Source organism: Bos grunniens, chromosome 5 (genome assembly GCF_055505025.1).
Source record: "Bos grunniens cultivar Pamir isolate PY7600 chromosome 5, Bosgru_T2T1.0, whole genome shotgun sequence".
NCBI lineage: Eukaryota > Metazoa > Chordata > Mammalia > Artiodactyla > Bovidae > Bos > Bos grunniens.
In genome coordinates this window covers 35,993,757-36,010,615 of record NC_141169.1, presented here as the reverse complement: position 1 = coordinate 36,010,615, position 16,859 = coordinate 35,993,757, and the positions used below count along the sequence as shown (strand labels likewise).

Here is a 16,859-nt window from a genome sequence, read left to right as displayed (position 1 = left end):
CAACTCCTGGAGTTCACCCAAACTCATGTGCATCGAGTCGGTGATGCCATCCAGCTATCTCATCCTCTGTTGTCCCCTTCTCCTCCTGCCCCCAACCCCTCCCAGCATCAGAGTCTTTTCCAATGAGTCAACTCTTCGCATGAGGTGGCCAAAGTATTGGAGTTTCAGCTTCAACATCAGTCTTTCCAATGAACACCCAGGACTGATCTCCTTTAGAATGAACTGGTTGGATCACCTTGCAGTCTTCTCCAACACCACAGTTCAAAAGCATCAATTCTTTGGCACTCAGCTTTCTTCACAGTCTAACTCTCACATCCATACATGACCACTGGAAAAACCATAGACAGACCTTTTTTGGCTTCAGTCATGTGCAATTCTTTTTGACCCTGACTCCATGAACTGCAGCCTGCCAGGGATTTCCCAGGCAAGAATACTGGAATGGGTTGCCCTTTCCTCCATGGGGTCTTTCCAACCCAGGGACCAAACCTAAGTCTCCTGCATTGCAGGCAGATTCTTTACCTCTGAGCCATCAGGGAGAATCCTATTAATTTAGGCTTAATGTCAGGGCAGGTAGAGAGCCAGATGACAGAGTTAGGAGGACACTGACCTCCTTTCCCTCCATGAATTCATCAAAAATACAGCAACATGCATAGCAGCTCTTGTTGGAACAACCTAGAGACTGGCAGAAAGGGTCTTCTCTAACCAAAGCCCTACAGAAAGATTCCCATGGAATCTGGGAGGAAGGGAAGAGAAGCAATCTGCTTGGAATCTGCACACCTGATGGGGGACCCAGGAAAGGAGAGGGATACCACAGGTTAAGGGATCTTCTCCAGGGAGCAAGGGGTTCAGGCCACATATAAGACACCCCAGCATTGGGGTCCAACACCTAGAAGGCAAATCTCCTTAGCTGGACTGAAAACTAGTGAGGCTTACCAGAAGCTACTAAGAAATGGAGACTCTGCTCTTGAAGAGCATACGCATGCTTCCTTACTCCCAGCAACAATGCAGAAGCAGCAAATTGAAAACTGCTGGTGCTCTGGCTGGTTTGTCAGGACTGCCCCAGCATGCCTCTAAGCCTGTACCAAGCACATGATCATGCCCATCTTGCTCCCAGTGCTGCTCTCCATTAGGGCAAAGGCTGCCATTGCCAATGGCAGTGTGTAAACTTAGAGGGAACAGAGCCAGCTTGGACATGACCCTATCTCCTATCAGAGAGAAGGTAGCCATTGCCAGCACACACATCCCTACCTGCATTTAGGAGGAGTGCACATAGCTCCAGGACAGAGACTGACTTCGCCAGCAGGAGTGAAACCAGCTCAGTAGTGTGACATCAACCCCTGAGGTCCTGACCCAACCTCTAACCAAAGCACACACAACAGGGAAAAAGTGAAACCAACACAGAAGTGAGTCCCATGCCCTTAGGCCCACTGCCACTTAATCAGCTAAGGTAGAGACTGCCATCACCAACATAAGAGAAATCCAGTTCCTTTAGGAGCCTGGAGCCCTGCCCTTATACTTGATAAGATAGGGACTACCACTGGGCATCAGAGAAGCCCTGGATCACACCTGGCTGTAGCTCTAGCCCCTCCATCTTTGTTGCTGCCTCCCACCAAGGTGGTAGCTGACAGCACACCCCGGGGAAGATGTGACCTGTGCTCACTTCATAATTAGCTTTCCTCCAAAGCCAGTGGGCACACACAGACTGCATCAAAAGCTCCCATAGAGGGGCACCTCTCTAAGACTAGGATAGGTAGACAGAGAAAGTTAAACAAAATGTCAAGACAGAAGATATTCTTAAATGAAAGAACAAGAAAGAAAACCTGATTAAAAAAAAAAACAAACCCTAATGAAAGAGGGATAAAAATTTTATCAGATAAAGAGTTCAAAGCAGTAATAAGAATATTAACTGAACTTGGAAAAATAATATACGAACACAGTGAGAATAACTAGACAATATAAAAAAAGAACAAGTCAGAACTGAAGAGTAAAATAGCTGTAATGAGAAATAAACTAAAAGAATTAACATCAGATTAGATGACACAAAAGAATGCATAAATGCTCTAAAAGGTAGAATTATGGAACTCACCCAATCAGAATAGCAAAAGGAAAAACAACTTTTACAAAATGAGAAACGTTTAAGGGACCCCTTGGACAGCAACAAGCATACCAACTTATGCGTTATAGGAGTCCCAGAAGAGCAAGAGAGAAAAGGGTCAAAAATGCGTTCAGTGAAATTATGACTGAAAGCATCCTGATCCTGAAGAAGGAAAGAGATATCCAGGTACAGGAAACAGAGAACCCCAAATAAGATGGACCCAAGAAGACCCACACCAAGACATAATTAAAATACCAAAAGTTAAAGAGAGAATTCTAAAGGCAACAAGAGAAAAACAAAGAATCACATAGAAGGGAACTCTAATAAGACTATCAGCTGATTTTTCTGTAAGAACTTTACAGGACAAAAGCAAGAGACTTGATACAAAATCCAATAACCTAGGATATTCTATACGGCAAGATTATCATTCATAATTGAAGGAGAGATAAAGAACTTCTCACATAAGCAAATACTAAAACAGTTCCTCAGTACTAAACCATAAAGAAGTGCTATAGAGTCTTCTCCAAGTGGAAAAGAAAAGGTTACAATAACAAAGATTTATAAGTAAGGAAAGATAGATATATAGTAAAGATATACCCCAAAAGTAAAGATAAATATATAGTAAAGATTGTGAATCAACCATTTTGAAAAGCTAGGACAAAGATAAAAATTGTAAAATCAACCATAGCTATAATAAATAGTAAGGGATAAAGATGAAGATGTATAATATGACATCAAAAACACAAAATGCAGGAGAGGGCAGTAAAACAAAAGGTCTTTTATTTTTTATTTTTGTTATTTTTTATATAAATTTATTTATTTCAATTGGAGGTTAATTACTGTGTTGGTTTTGCCATACATCAACATGAATCTGCCACAGGTACACACGTGTTTCCCATCCTGAACCCCCCTCCCTCCTCCCTCCCCGTACCATCCCTCTGGGTTGTGCCAGTGCACCAGCCCCAGGCATCCAGTATTATGCATCGAACCTGGACTGGCGATTCATTTCATATATGATATTATACATGTTTCAATGCCATTCTCCCAAATCAACCCACCCTCTCCCTCTAATGAGGCGGATGAAACTGGAGCTTATTATATAGAGTGAAGTAAGCCAGAAAGGTAGATCTTTTAAAATGTGTTTGAAGTTAAAATCAGTTTGCTGCTGCTAAGTCGCTTCAGTCGTGTCCGACTCTGTGCGACCCCATAGACGGCAGCCCACCAGGCTCCCCCATCCCTGGGATTCTCCAGGCAAGAACACTGGAGTGGGTTGCCATTTCCTTCTCCAATGCATGAAACTGAAAAGTGAAAGTGAAGTCGTTCAGTCGTGTCAGACCCTCAGTGACCCATGGACTGCAGCCTTCCAGGCTCCTCCATCCATGGGATTTTCTAGGCAAGAGTACTGGAGTGGGGTGCCATTGCCTTCTAAATCACTTTAGAACAAGTAAATATTGTTATCAGTTCAGTTCAGTCGCTCTGAATCCCATAGTAATCACAAGTCAAAAACCTACGATACACACAAAAATAGAAAGAAATGAACACAAGCATACTAGTAAAGAAAATCATCAAACTACAAAGGAAAACGCTAAAAGAAGAAAAAAACAGAGAAAAATTAAAAACAACCAAAAAACAAGTAATAAAATGACACTAAGTATATACCTATCAACAATCACTTTAAATATCAATGGAATAAATATCCCAATCAAAAGACATATAGTCATTGATTGGATGAAAAAACAAGACCCATCAGTGTGCTCCTTACAAGAGATTCTTTAGAGCTAAAGACAAATTTAGACTGAAAATGAGAGGATAGAAAAAATATTTCATGCAAGTGGAAACAAATTAAAGTTGTAATAGCAATACTCAGGTCAGACAAAATGTACTTTTAAACAAAACCTATAACAAAAGACAAAGGAGAGTGTTATATAATTACAAAGGAATTAGTACAAGAAGAGCATATAACATTCACCTAATATAGGAGCATGTAAATATATACGGCAAATATTAGTAGACATAAAGGGAGAAACTGAAAGTAATACAATGATAGTAGGGACTTTAACACACCACTTACATCAATGGACATATCCTCCAGAGAGAAAATCAGTGAGGAAATGGTGGTCTTAAATGACACGTAAGACCATTTGGACTTAATAGATATCTATCACACATTCTATCCAAAAACAGCGGAATACACATTTTTTTCACATGCATACAGAACTTTCTCCAGGATAATCAAATGATTGGTCACAAAACAAGTCTCAACCAATTTAAGATGATAGAAATAATATCGAGCATTTTTACATCTGCATTGATGTGAAACTAGAAATCAATTACAGAAAGAAAAATAGGAAAAAAACAAACATGAGACTAAACAACATGTTACTAAAAAACTAGAGGGTCAACAAAGAAACCAAAAAGAAAATCAGAAACTACCTTGAGAAAATTAAAATTAAAACACAACTTTCCAAAATCTATGTCAGTTCAGTTCAGTTCACTTGCTCAGTTGTGTCCAATTCTTTCGATCCCATGAACTGCAGCAAGCCAGGCCTCCCTGTCTATCAGCAATTCCCAGAGTTTACCCAAACTCATGTCCGTTGAGTCGGTGATGCCATCCAGCCATCTCATCCTCTGTCATCCCCTTCTCCTCCTGCCCTCAATCCCTCCCAGCATCAAGGTCTTTTCAAAAGAGTCAGCTCTTCGCATCAGGTGTCCAAAGTATTGGAGTCTCAGCTTCAACATCAGTCCTTCCAATGAACATCCAGGACTGATCTCCTTTAGAATGGACTGGTTGGAACTCCTTGCAGTCCAAGGGACTCTCAAGAGTCTTCTCCAACACCACAGTTCAAAAGCATCAATTTTTTGGTGCTCAGCTTCCTTTATAGTCTAACTCTCACATCCATACATGACTACTAGGAAAACAATAGTCTTGACTAGACAAACCTTTGTTGACATGGTAATGTGTCTCCTTTTTAATATGCCTCCTAGGTTGATCATAACTTTCCTTACAAGAAGTAAGCGTCTTTTAACTTCATGGCTGCAGTCACCATCTGCCATGATTTGGGAGCCCCCAAAAATAAAGTCTGTTACTGTTTCCACTGTTTCCCCATCTATTTGCCATGAAGTGATCGGACCAGATGCCATGAACATTTCTCAATGTTGAGCTTTAAACCAACTTTTTCACTCTCCTCTTTCACCTTCATCAAGAGGTTCTTTAGTTCTTCTTCACTTTCTGCCATAAAGGTGGTGTCATCTGCATATCTAAGATTATTGATGTTTCTCCCTGAAATCTTGATTCCAGCTTGTGCTTCATCCACCCCAGTGTTTCTCATGATGTACTCTGCATGTAAGTGAAATAATCAGGGTGACAATATACAGCCTTGACGTACTCCTTTTCCTATTTGGAACCAATCTGTTGTTCCATGTCCAGTTCTAACTGTTGCTTCCTGACTTGCATACAGGTTTCTCAAGAGGCAGGTCAGGTGGTCTGGGATTCCCGTTTTTTTCAGGATTTTCCACAGTTTACTGTGATCCACACAGTCAAAGGCTTTGGCATAGTCAATAAAGCAGAAATAGATGTTTTTCTGGAACTCTCTTGCTTTTTCGATGATCCAGTGGATGTTGGCAATTTGATCTCTGGTTTCTCTGCCTTTTCTAAATCCAGCTTGAACATCTAGAAGTTCACAGTTTACGTATTGCTGAAGCCTGACTTGGAGAATTTTGAACATTACTAGCGTGTGAGATGAGTGCAATTGTGCCGTAGTTTGAGCATTCTTTGGCATTGCCTTTCTTTGGGATTGGAATGAACACTGGCCTTTTCCAGTCCTGTGGCTGCTGCTGAGTTTTCCAAATTTGCTGGCATATTGAGTGTAACACTTTCACAGCATCATCTTTCAGGATTTGAAATAGCTCAACTGGGATTCCATCACCTCCCCTAGGTTTGTTCATAGTAATGCTTCCTAAGGCCCACTTGACTTCACATTCCAGGATATCTGGCCCTAGGTGAGTGATCACACCATTGTGATTATCTGGGTCGTAAAGATCTTTTTTGTACAGTTCTGTGTATTCTTGCCACCTCTTCTTAATATCTTCTGCTTCTGTTAGGTCCATACCATTTCTGTCCTTTATTGAGCCCATCTTTGCATGAAATGTTCCCTTGGTATCTCTAATTTTCCTAAAGAGATCTCTAGTCTTTCCCATTCTATTGTTTTCCTCTATTTCTTTGCATTGATCACTGAGGAAGGATTTCTTATCTCTCCTTGCTGTTCTTTGGAACTCTGCATTCAAATGGGTATATCTTTCCTTTTCTCTTTGCATTTCACTTCTCCTCTTTTCACAGCTATTTATAAGGCCTCCTCAGACAGCCATTTTGCTTTTTTGAATTTCTTTTTCTTGAGGATGGTCTTGATCCCTGTCTCATGTACAATGTCACAAACCTCTGTCCATAGTTTATCAGTCACTCTGTCTATCTGATCTAGTCACTTATATTTATTTCTCACTTCCACTGTATAATCATAAGGGATTTGATTTAGGTCATACCTGAATGGTTTTAGTGGTTTTCCCCACTTTCTTCAATTTAAGTCTGAATTTGACAATAAGGAGTTCATGATGTGAGCCACAGTTGGCTCCAGGTCTGGCTTTTGCTGACCCTGTAGAGCTTCTCCATTTTTGGCTGCAAAGAATATAATCAATCTGATTTCGGTGTTGGCCATCTGGTGATGTCCATGTGTAGAGCCTTCTCTTGTGTTGTTGGAAGATGGTGTTTGCTATGACCAGTGCATTCTCTTGGCAAAACTCTATTAGCCTTTGCCCTGCTTCATTCTGTACTCTAAGGCCAAATTTGCCTGTTACTCCAGGTGTTCTTGACTTCCTACTTTTGCATTCCAGTCCTCTATAATGAAAAGGATATTTTTTGGGTGTTAGTTCTATATAGGATACAGCAGTTCTAAGAGAAAATTTTATAGCACTACAGTCCTGCCTCAAGACACAAGAAAATTGCAAATGAACAATCTAACCTACAATTTTAAAAAATTAGAAAAAGAAGGAACAAACCCCAAAGTCAGCAGAAGGAAGGAAATGGTAAAGACCAGAAAAAAAGTAAATAAAAGAGACAAAAAAATGATAGAAAAAATCAATGAAACCAGTAATTTTTTTAAAAATAAAATTAGTATTCCTATAGTCAGCCTCATTAAGGGAAAAAAGAGAGGATCCAAATAAACAAAGTAAGAAATGAGATAGAATATCAACCAATAACACAGAAAAAAAAATCAGAATACTGTAACAGTTATACACCAACAAATTGGACAATCTAGAAGTACAGGAACATTTAAGACTCTGGACGAACATATCAAACAACTGAGAGACAAATGTGCATAGTCGCTCAGTTGTGTCCGACTCTGTGCGACCCCATGGACTATAGCTCACCAGGCTCCTCTGTCCACGGAGATTCTCCAGGCAAGAATACTGGAGTGGTTTGCCATGCCCTCCTCCAGGAGATCTTCCCAACCCAGGGATCAAACCCAGGCCTCCCGCATTGCAGGTAGATTCTTTATCAGCTGAGCCACCAGGGAAGGCCAACAGAGACAAATAAATATAAGTAAAAGTATATTTACTAGAAGATTTCTCAAAGCTAGGCCTAGTTAAAGAAATAATGCCTTAATAATTCCTAATTAAGGAAACAATTTCCTATGTCTTTCTTAAATAGCCAGACTGCCTTTTGTTAGTTAAGAAATAGATTGTTTTACCAGACTAAAAGAATTACAGTCATACCTCAGAGATATTGTGGATTCAGTTTCATTGTGGTGACAATACAGTGAATAGGCAATAAAATAAGTTACATAAATTTTTTGGCTTCCCACTGAATATAAAAGTTACATTTACACCACACTGTAGTCTATTAAGTATACAATAGCATTATGTCTAAAAAATTGCAGTTTGCCGAAATGTGACAGAGACACAAAGGGAGCACATGCTGTTTTTAAAATGGCACCAATAGATTTGCCTGATTCAAGCTTGCCACAAACCTTGAATTTATAGTTGCACACTTCATATACTAGTTTGTATAGTGTAAACATAATGTTTATAGGCACTTAGAAACCAAAGAGTTTGTGAAACTCACTTGATTAAAATATTTGCTTATTGCAGTGGTTGGAATTGAATCTGTAATATCTCTAATGTATGCTTATAATCTATCTTTTCTTGCTTGCTTGCTTTTAAGTTTTCACTATAATATATCTAATGATTACTTTTTACCCTTTTTGAAAAATCCTTTTCAGAACTTGTAGTGCTTCCTGAATATGATGATTCATATAGTGGATCGATTCTAAAATATTCTCAGCTATTATCTCATTAAATGTAACTTCTCTTCAAGCTGTTCTTTAATCTGTCTTTTCTAAAATCCTATTGGATCAATTCCAGACATTTTTTGCTTGATTTTCCATTTCTCTTATTTACATTTTCATCTTTTCATTTCTTCAGTCTTCTAGGTAATTTCCTTATATCTATATTCTAGACACTATTTCAACAAATTAAATATTTGCTATTTGATTTAGTGAAATTTTTACTTAAATGATTGTATTTTCAACTTTAATTTTTAAAATTCTATTTTTAAATCTTCATGGTCTTTTGTAATACTGTAGTGATCTTTTCTTATATTTTCATTCTTTTAAATGTCTTTAAACAATTTAAGAATACTTATTTTATGGGTTCTGTTAATAATTCTGTTATCTGAAGATCCTAAAGTTCCATATCTGTTTTTAATGTGTCACATGTAATTTGCTTTTGCTAGATTGCTTCCTTATGTATTGCAGCATTTGATCATGAGGTCATTTTTAACGGAGTTGTGTCTTAGAGAAACCCACTATGAACCAGTGAAGTTGCTCAGTAGTGTCCGACTCTTTGCGATCCCATGGACTGTAACCTACCAGGTTCCTCCATCCATCAAATTTTCCAGGCAAAGGTACTGGAGTGGGTTGCCATTTCCTACTCCAGGGGATTTTCCCGACCCAGGTATCGAACCCAAGTCTCCCGCATTGCAAGCAGACGCTTTACCGTCTGAGCCACCAGGGAAGCCCCCACTATGATCTGACTTTAATGTGTATCACTCTAGAGATACTTTGTGGCTGCTTGTTCCAATTTTTCCAGCCTTGCTAAGATGAGACTTTGGGAAGATGCAAATTGAGCAATTGAAACTGAAACCCAAGCTATATATTTCAAGTGAACAGGTCATATTTTATCCCATAATTTTTAATTGTTTTATAGGAGTAGGGATTTTAAGACACTGTATACCAAAAATGGAAATGCTTTGTTTTTCAATAGGAACCAGATTAATATTTTTATAAAGTATTAATCTAGTTATATAACTCACCTGCTTAAAACTCTTCATGGTTTTCATTTCTCTTTTTCAGAATGGTACATGTTCTTCTAAGCCCTGGATGATCTGCCTCCTGGCATCTCAATCAGTTTCCCCTGGGTTACTGCTCTTTCTTTGGTTCCTTTGAAGGTGTTTTTTTTTCCTTCCTATCCCTGAGCCTTTTCACATTCTCTTCCTGCTGTCAGAAAGCCTCATTCTCAGCTTCACCTAGAAAATGCAGGCTTGCCTTTTTAGTCTGAGCTTAAGTGTCACTTCCTTGGGAAACCTTCCCTGAGTTCCCTAATCTTACAGTCAGCTGAGGTTAAACTCATGTTATCCACTTTCAGAGTACCCCAAAGATTGTATTTAAGTGTAATCAGATGATTTGTTTTTCATTTAATGGCTGTCCTCTGCACCTTATGAAGCTCCAGGTGAATGCAGCTTGGTCATCAATTCTGTTCATGTGAATATATAGCTCCATGTGCATGATGCCAGTCTGTCGGTTCTGTTCATTCCTACCCGTAGGTACATTGCTTATGTTGAATAGTAAAAAAAACAAAGCTTACTATTGTGTTTTATAACATGTTTTGAAACAGATGAACATTTTATTTAATATGAACTTGCTGCAAAAAGCTGTATCAGTAAATCAAACTGCTGTTTCAGATACAAGGAATTGTGTGGAAGTTCTTAGAGTGCTGGAGACTGAAGAGCTGAATTCTAGACAGGAAAATATTTTTATAAAGTAATTTATGTTAAATTCCATTGTTTCTGAAGTAACCATTAATAAGTATAATTTATAGACTATTCCTATTGCCTGCAGTAGCCATTGTTATTACTTTTTTACTATTTATATTTCTCAAATCTTGGCATCTATTAAAAAGCTAAGAACAACAGTTTATAAAAGACAAGCTCTGTTATAATGATGATAACATCTAATTAAAAAGTTCCTTTTTCTTTACATTGAATGGCAGGAAATTTAACAAAGAAATATGTCACTTATGATAAAGTACAGAGCATTCAAATTTAATCTTAAAATGTGTTTAGTTAGCTAGCCAAATTTAGCCTCCTTAATACATACACATTTTACAAGAAAGTATCTGAATAAACAAAGTACTCTTTAATTCATCACCTCCCTTTAATAAAAGCTGATTTGGTTCTTAAAGGGAGACTCAGATTTCTGATTTCATATTTTTTCTTTCTCAAAGAGGAAACTTATATTATTCTCTCCATATATGCCACATTATATATGATAATATACATGTTGAATACAATGTTTAACTACCTGAGTGTCACCTCATCATGACACCTCATTCAACTTTTTAATCCCAGGAGGGCATCAAAATGACTCGTGTTGGGTTTTCAAGCTTGTATGTTTTTTCCTGCTTTCTTTTGAAAACTATTTCCAATGCGCTGTTTTAGCACCAAGTCTTATCCCTGACCTGAATTATTGCAAAAAACATCCCAGCCACATTCCTTGCTTCTTACCTGTATTTTCTCCAACCACACCTCCATGCCAATGTATCATACAACATTTCTTCACTCAAAATTAACTAGATGAACATTTACTGAGCTGCATTGGTAGCCTGGTATTGTTCTAGGTACTGAGAACTCAGAAGTAAACAAAACAAGTGCTTCCTGTATCTCAGAACTTTCTCAAGTGAAAACAAACAACAAAAAATAAATAAATATAAATTGTGTTGGCAGGTAAAATTGACGCTACTAAGAAAATAAAGCAAAGTGAGGGGAGGAGTGCCAAGTTATTTTGGTTGGGACTTTTGTAAAGGCCAATCTAAGAAGGTGATAATATCTCGACAAATTTCTGAATGGACACAAATCTTGAAAATATCTAGGACAAAGGATTAGCAGCTAAGGAACGTGGGCCTGAGATGAGTGCACACTTGGTTTTGAAGAACAGTAAGGAGAACAGTGGGAGAAGGCAATGGCACCCCACTCCAGTACTCTTGCCTGGAAAATCCCATGGATGGAGGAGCCTGGTGGGCTGCAGTCCATGGGGTCACTACAAGTCGGACACCACTGAGCGACTTCACTTTCACTTTCATGCATTGGAGGAGGAAATGGCAACCCACTCCAGAATTCTTGCCTGGAGAATCCCAGGGCCGAGGGAGCCTGGTGGGCTGCTGTCTATGGGGTCACACAGAGTCGGACACGACTGAAGCGACTTAGCAGCAGCAGCAGCAGCAAGGAGAACAGTGGGGCTATCCAGGTAGTTCTGTGGGTAAAATAATCCACCTGCAGTGCAGGAGATGCAGGTTCAATCTCTGGGCCAGGAAGATCACCTGGAGAAGGACATGGCTACCCACTCCAGTGTTCTTGCCTGGAGAATCCCATGGACAGAGGAACCTGGTGGCCTACAGTCTGTAGGGTCACAAAGAATTGGACATGACTGAAGCAGCTAAGCACGCACACAGGCAAGGAGACCAGTATGGATGGGACGTGGTTGGCTGGGGAGAGAGGGGAATTGATCTTGGAGAGAGAACCTGAAGCCAGATCATGTATAGATTAATAAGCATCCAAAGGACTTTTTTATTCTAAGTGATGGGCAACCAATGAAAAGTCAGGAGCAGGGCAATTAGGTGATTTGTTTACATTGTCCAATAGTCACTCAATCCTCTAAGTAGGGAAACTGGAAGGGAATCGTATACATTTAAGTAAGGGTAATGGTGGTGTGGAATAGGGTAGAGGTAGTAGAGGCAATGAGAAGTTGTCATGAAACTGAAGATGAAAGTCACTCAGTCGTGTCTGACTCTTTGCAACCCCAAGGACTATACAGTCCATGGAATTCTCTAGACCAGAATGCTGGAGTGGGCAGCCTTTCCCTTCTCCACAGGATCTTCCAACGCAGGAATCAAACTGGGGTCTCCTGCGTTGCAGGCGGATTCTTTACCCACTGAGCTATGAGGAAACCCCTGAAGTGGTCATATTTGGGGACTGTTTTGAATTTAGTTCCCATATTTGCTTCTGTAAATATGTAAGTCAAGAATTCCTCCTTTTTTCATTTTCCCTGAATCCCATGAGATTCCATGAGGTGCGAGGAGATCAGTTTTGGTAGTTTTAGTTAGGGATGACCTATTAGACATAGAAGTGAAGGTATTTCATAGGAAACTAGATACAGGAGCTTGGAGTTCAGGGGAAAGTTGAGGTTAGAAATACAAATTTGAAAATCATCAATATATAAATAGTATTTACTTATTTTTATTTATTTATTTTGGCCATGCCACGTGGCATGGGGATCTTAGTTCCCCAACCAGGAATCAAACTCTTGCCCCCTGTGGTGGAAGTGGGCACTCCTAACAACTGGACTGCCAAGGAGTTCCCTATAAATGGTATTTAAAACCAAGCAATTGGGTGTGATCATCCTGAAAGTACTTTCTAATCATTTTCATGCAGTGGCCCACATAAAAAATTATACTACTTGTACACTTGAAAAACAAGCTCCCCAGCTGGAGCAGTGGTAAAGTATCCACCTGCCAATGCACGAGATGCAAGAGATGCTGGTTTGATCCCTGGGTTGGGAAGATCCCTGGAGGAGGAAATGAAAACCCCATTCCAGTATTCCTGCCTGGAAAATTCCACGAACAGAGGAGCCTGGTGGGCTACAGTCAATGGAGATGCAAAGAACTGGAAACAACCTGGTGATGGAACACACACACACACACACACACACACTCACACACGTGAAAAAGCAAATAGACAGTATTGCCTGAAGCTTCAAGTGATGGTCCAGAGACTTCAGGAATCACATCATGGAAATATTTATAGTTTGTGTGTTCGTGATGGTTAGGACAACTGTGAAAAAGAATATCATGAGCAATCCAACAATTACAGGTCAAGACGTAGAAGAATTCAAAAGAGTCTGACTAAGAGTTGCAGTTAAGGTTAGAGGCAAGCTAGGACCATGTGTCATCCTAGAAGCCAAGTAAACCAAGCAGTTGAAGAAGAAAGAACCAACCAGTCAGCTTCTGCAGCAAGACTGAGTAAGGCAGGGATCGAGACTTGACTGTTATCCATTTTAGAGATAGACTGAGGCTCAGAGAGGTTGCCCAAGGTCTTGGATGGGACGTGAGAGTCTGCACTTCTAGTAGGATCCCAAGAGATGTAGATGTTGCTTGTTCATGAATCATACTTAGTAGCAAGACTCTTCTCGACCAAACTCTACTGCCAAGTTATCCTTACTTTTTAAATTGGAAATACACTTTTTAAAAGGAATGACTACATTTGACAAAACTGAGTTTATAAGGACCTTGTTTTAGACCTGGTCTAAAGACTAAAGCCTGATTGTAATGGGTCAAAGAATATAGAAGTCTATTTATAGTAGCCAAGACATGAAAGCAACCTAAATGTCCACCGATAGATGAATGTATAAGAAAGATGTGGTATATATATACGTATATATATATAATAGAATATAAATCAGCCATAAAAAAGAATGAAGTAATGCCATTTGCAGCAGCATGGATGGACCCAGAGATTATCATATTTAGTGAAGAAAGAGAAAGACAAATACCATATGATATCACCTATATGTGGAATATTAAAAAATGATAAAAATGAACTTATTTGCAAAACAGAAATACACTCAGGGATAGAAAACAAACTAATGCTTAACAAAGTGGAAAGGGTGAGGGAGAAATTAGGAGTTTGGGATGAATAGATATTCACTGCTGTATGTAAAATAGATAACCAACAAGGACCTACTGCATAGCACAGTGAACTCTATTCAATATCCTGTAATAACGTATAATAGAAAATAATCTGAAAAAGAATATATATGACTGAATAACTTTGCTGTATACCTGAAACTAACACAACATTATAAATCAACTATAATTTTAAAAAAAGAATATAGGAGATGAAGGAGTGGCAATGCATTTAAGGACATCTCTTGAAGAATTTTATTATAAAGGGGAGCAGTATCTGCATGGGAATGTGTAAGGTTTTTTGTTTTGCTTCATTTTCTAAGACACTAATAAGAATAAGAAAAGTGTTATGGAAAAAATGATAATTCAGAAAAAAGAAGGGCTAATGACAGAAGCCAAGTCTGAGGGTAGGTGAGAAGATCCTCACCTGCATACCTGGGCTACTGGTCCATGTACAACTGGATTACTTGACCTTACAAGGGAGTCTAGACGATTTATCCATTTCAACAGGTGGAAAGGCAAAAGCTGTAAGTGCAGATGTCATTGGTTAATAGATTTAAAATAAGTTCTTAACCAATTACTTTTCCATATAATGAAATAAATAAAGATACCAACAGTGAATGAGTGGAGCAGGAGTCAATTTTACATTTGAGGACAAAGGAAACTGTTTTTTTATTTTTTTGTAAAGTATTCTCAGAAAATAAGGAAGTGAATTGACAGATGTTGGAGATCCCACTTAAGATTTGTGGCTGTAAATTTAAAACGAGAGCATTCTGTATGATTTTGGGTTTAGCTGCACTAGGAGCAGAGAAGATGGAGAATTTGACTTAAACATGGTTTGTATTTTTTTCCAGTGAATACAGCAGGGGGACAGAAGGGCAAGAAGCTGAGTTTAGGTTGAAGGGACTTAAAATAATTAACAATGGAACCTAAGCTGGGTAAAAAGAGTTGTGAGTACATAGGTGGGTGATGAACTGAAAAAGTTGGTGAGGTCAATGGGCTCAAAAAAGTTCCCATGGGCTCAAAGAATTGTGAAAATCTTCGTGTTTGAAGAACTGAACTAAAAGGATATTAAGTGGTGCTCTCTAGAGAGTAGAACGCTTGCTGTTGGGAGTGCTACAGACTGAATGTTGTGTCCCCTCAAAATCCATACTTTGAAATCCCAACTCCCAATGTAATTGTCTTAGGAGGTAGAGACTTTGGAAATGAATAAGGTCATGAAGATGGAGCCCTCCTGAATGGGATGAGTATCCTTATAAGAAGAGATTCCAGAGAGATGGTTTTTCTCTCAGCCATGTGAAGATACAAGAGGAAGATGCCTTCTGCAAACCAGAAAGAGTGCCCTCACCAAACACTGGATCTACCTTGATCTGGGACTTGACTTTGAACTTCACAGCCTCCAAACTGTGAGAAATGCATGTTTTTTTCTAAGCCACCCAGTCTACGGCATTCTGTGACAGAAGCCTAAACTGATTAATAAGATGGTTTGGATGGTGGTGGTGGTGGTGGTGGGTGTATGATAATGACAAGTTCTATGGAAGTAGGTACCAGGAGGAGTGAAGACAAGATCACAGGCAGGAAGAAGGTCAGGGAGGAACTGAAATTTCAGGATTTGGGATGAAACAGTCGTGTGGAAACAGAAATGACCAAAAATGATGACAGTTCATTGAGTCATGTGTAGACGTTTGAAAAGCAGTGAGGGATGTGCTAAAATCTTCAGTGAATAAGGAAAAGTGACCAGAAGGATCATGGATGTCTGCAGTGTGGTGGAGTGAAGGGTGATAAACCAATATAATTCATCAAAAGAAGAGGAATTTTTAAACAAGGAGGTAAGAACGGTTGTTGGGAAATAACAAAAAGGAGTAAAAGGGCAACCATCTCACTTTCAGGTCCAGTGATTTGCAAGATGGAGGTGGGAGCAGCCATCACTTGAGAAGGCTTGGGTGATGCTCTACTCTTAGAGAAGTACAAGATTTGTGTTAGAGCAAGTATGTGGATGGAGCCTTCGGAGAAAGAAATCAAGGATAGAGGGGACTTTGCTGATGGCAATGAGAAGCTCCAAAGGGCATCATGGAAGGATTTGGAGATCAAGGATGGGTGGGATTTGGGTTAGACTATTGGATATACAGGGACAGCAAGTGTTCGGGCAATACACGAAGACCGTAAGGGCTTAGACTTCCTGTGATGATTTCAATTGGGGAAACATGACATATTAATAAAAGGGATTTAGTAAGGAGTTTGTTTCCTACCTTTCCAGTCTGATCTCAAGCATACTCCTCTGAAATCCTCTACCCATTCAATTTAAAACCTTCTACACACCAATATACTTGTTAGTTCAAATTGATCCTACTGCACAGTATGGCTTTATCGCTACTCTCTCCTGCTGCTTCTAGGAAATTTCCCCATGTTCTTACCAAGTCAGGATTCATTTCTCCACATATCACTATAATTGCCTAATGTAATCTGCCACTTACCTATTTACTTATATATAATTATGTCTCCCACAATAGATTGTGAGCCCCTGAACCACAGATATAGGGTGGTTTCTATTCTCCATAGTACCTAGAACTGTTGTCAAAGGTCAATAGAAATGTACTGACCCATTTATTGAGTTCTCCCCTTTATTCACCCTGGGGCCTCCAGACTTCAGCACTGTACCTAGGATGGTGGAAAATAACCTGCAGGGAACCAGGTAGAGGAGTCCTCCTGTTTCTACCCCATTCTCCCTCATCTCAAGCAAGACTGGCCAGTGCCTTTG

At 39.3% G+C, this 16,859-nt stretch overlaps 1 long non-coding RNA gene across 1 annotated transcript in view; it reads left to right on the top strand.

Annotated features, from left to right (window-relative positions):
• The window catches only part of LOC147371769 (uncharacterized), a 32,494-nt gene extending 16,157 nt beyond the window's left edge, over positions 1-16,337 (top strand). The window contains exons 2-3 of the long non-coding RNA XR_015163748.1: positions 15,289-15,507; positions 15,991-16,337. This is a non-coding gene — a long non-coding RNA (uncharacterized LOC147371769). The remainder of the gene's footprint in view (positions 1-15,288; positions 15,508-15,990) is intronic.
• The last annotated feature ends 522 nt before the right edge of the window (positions 16,338-16,859 follow it).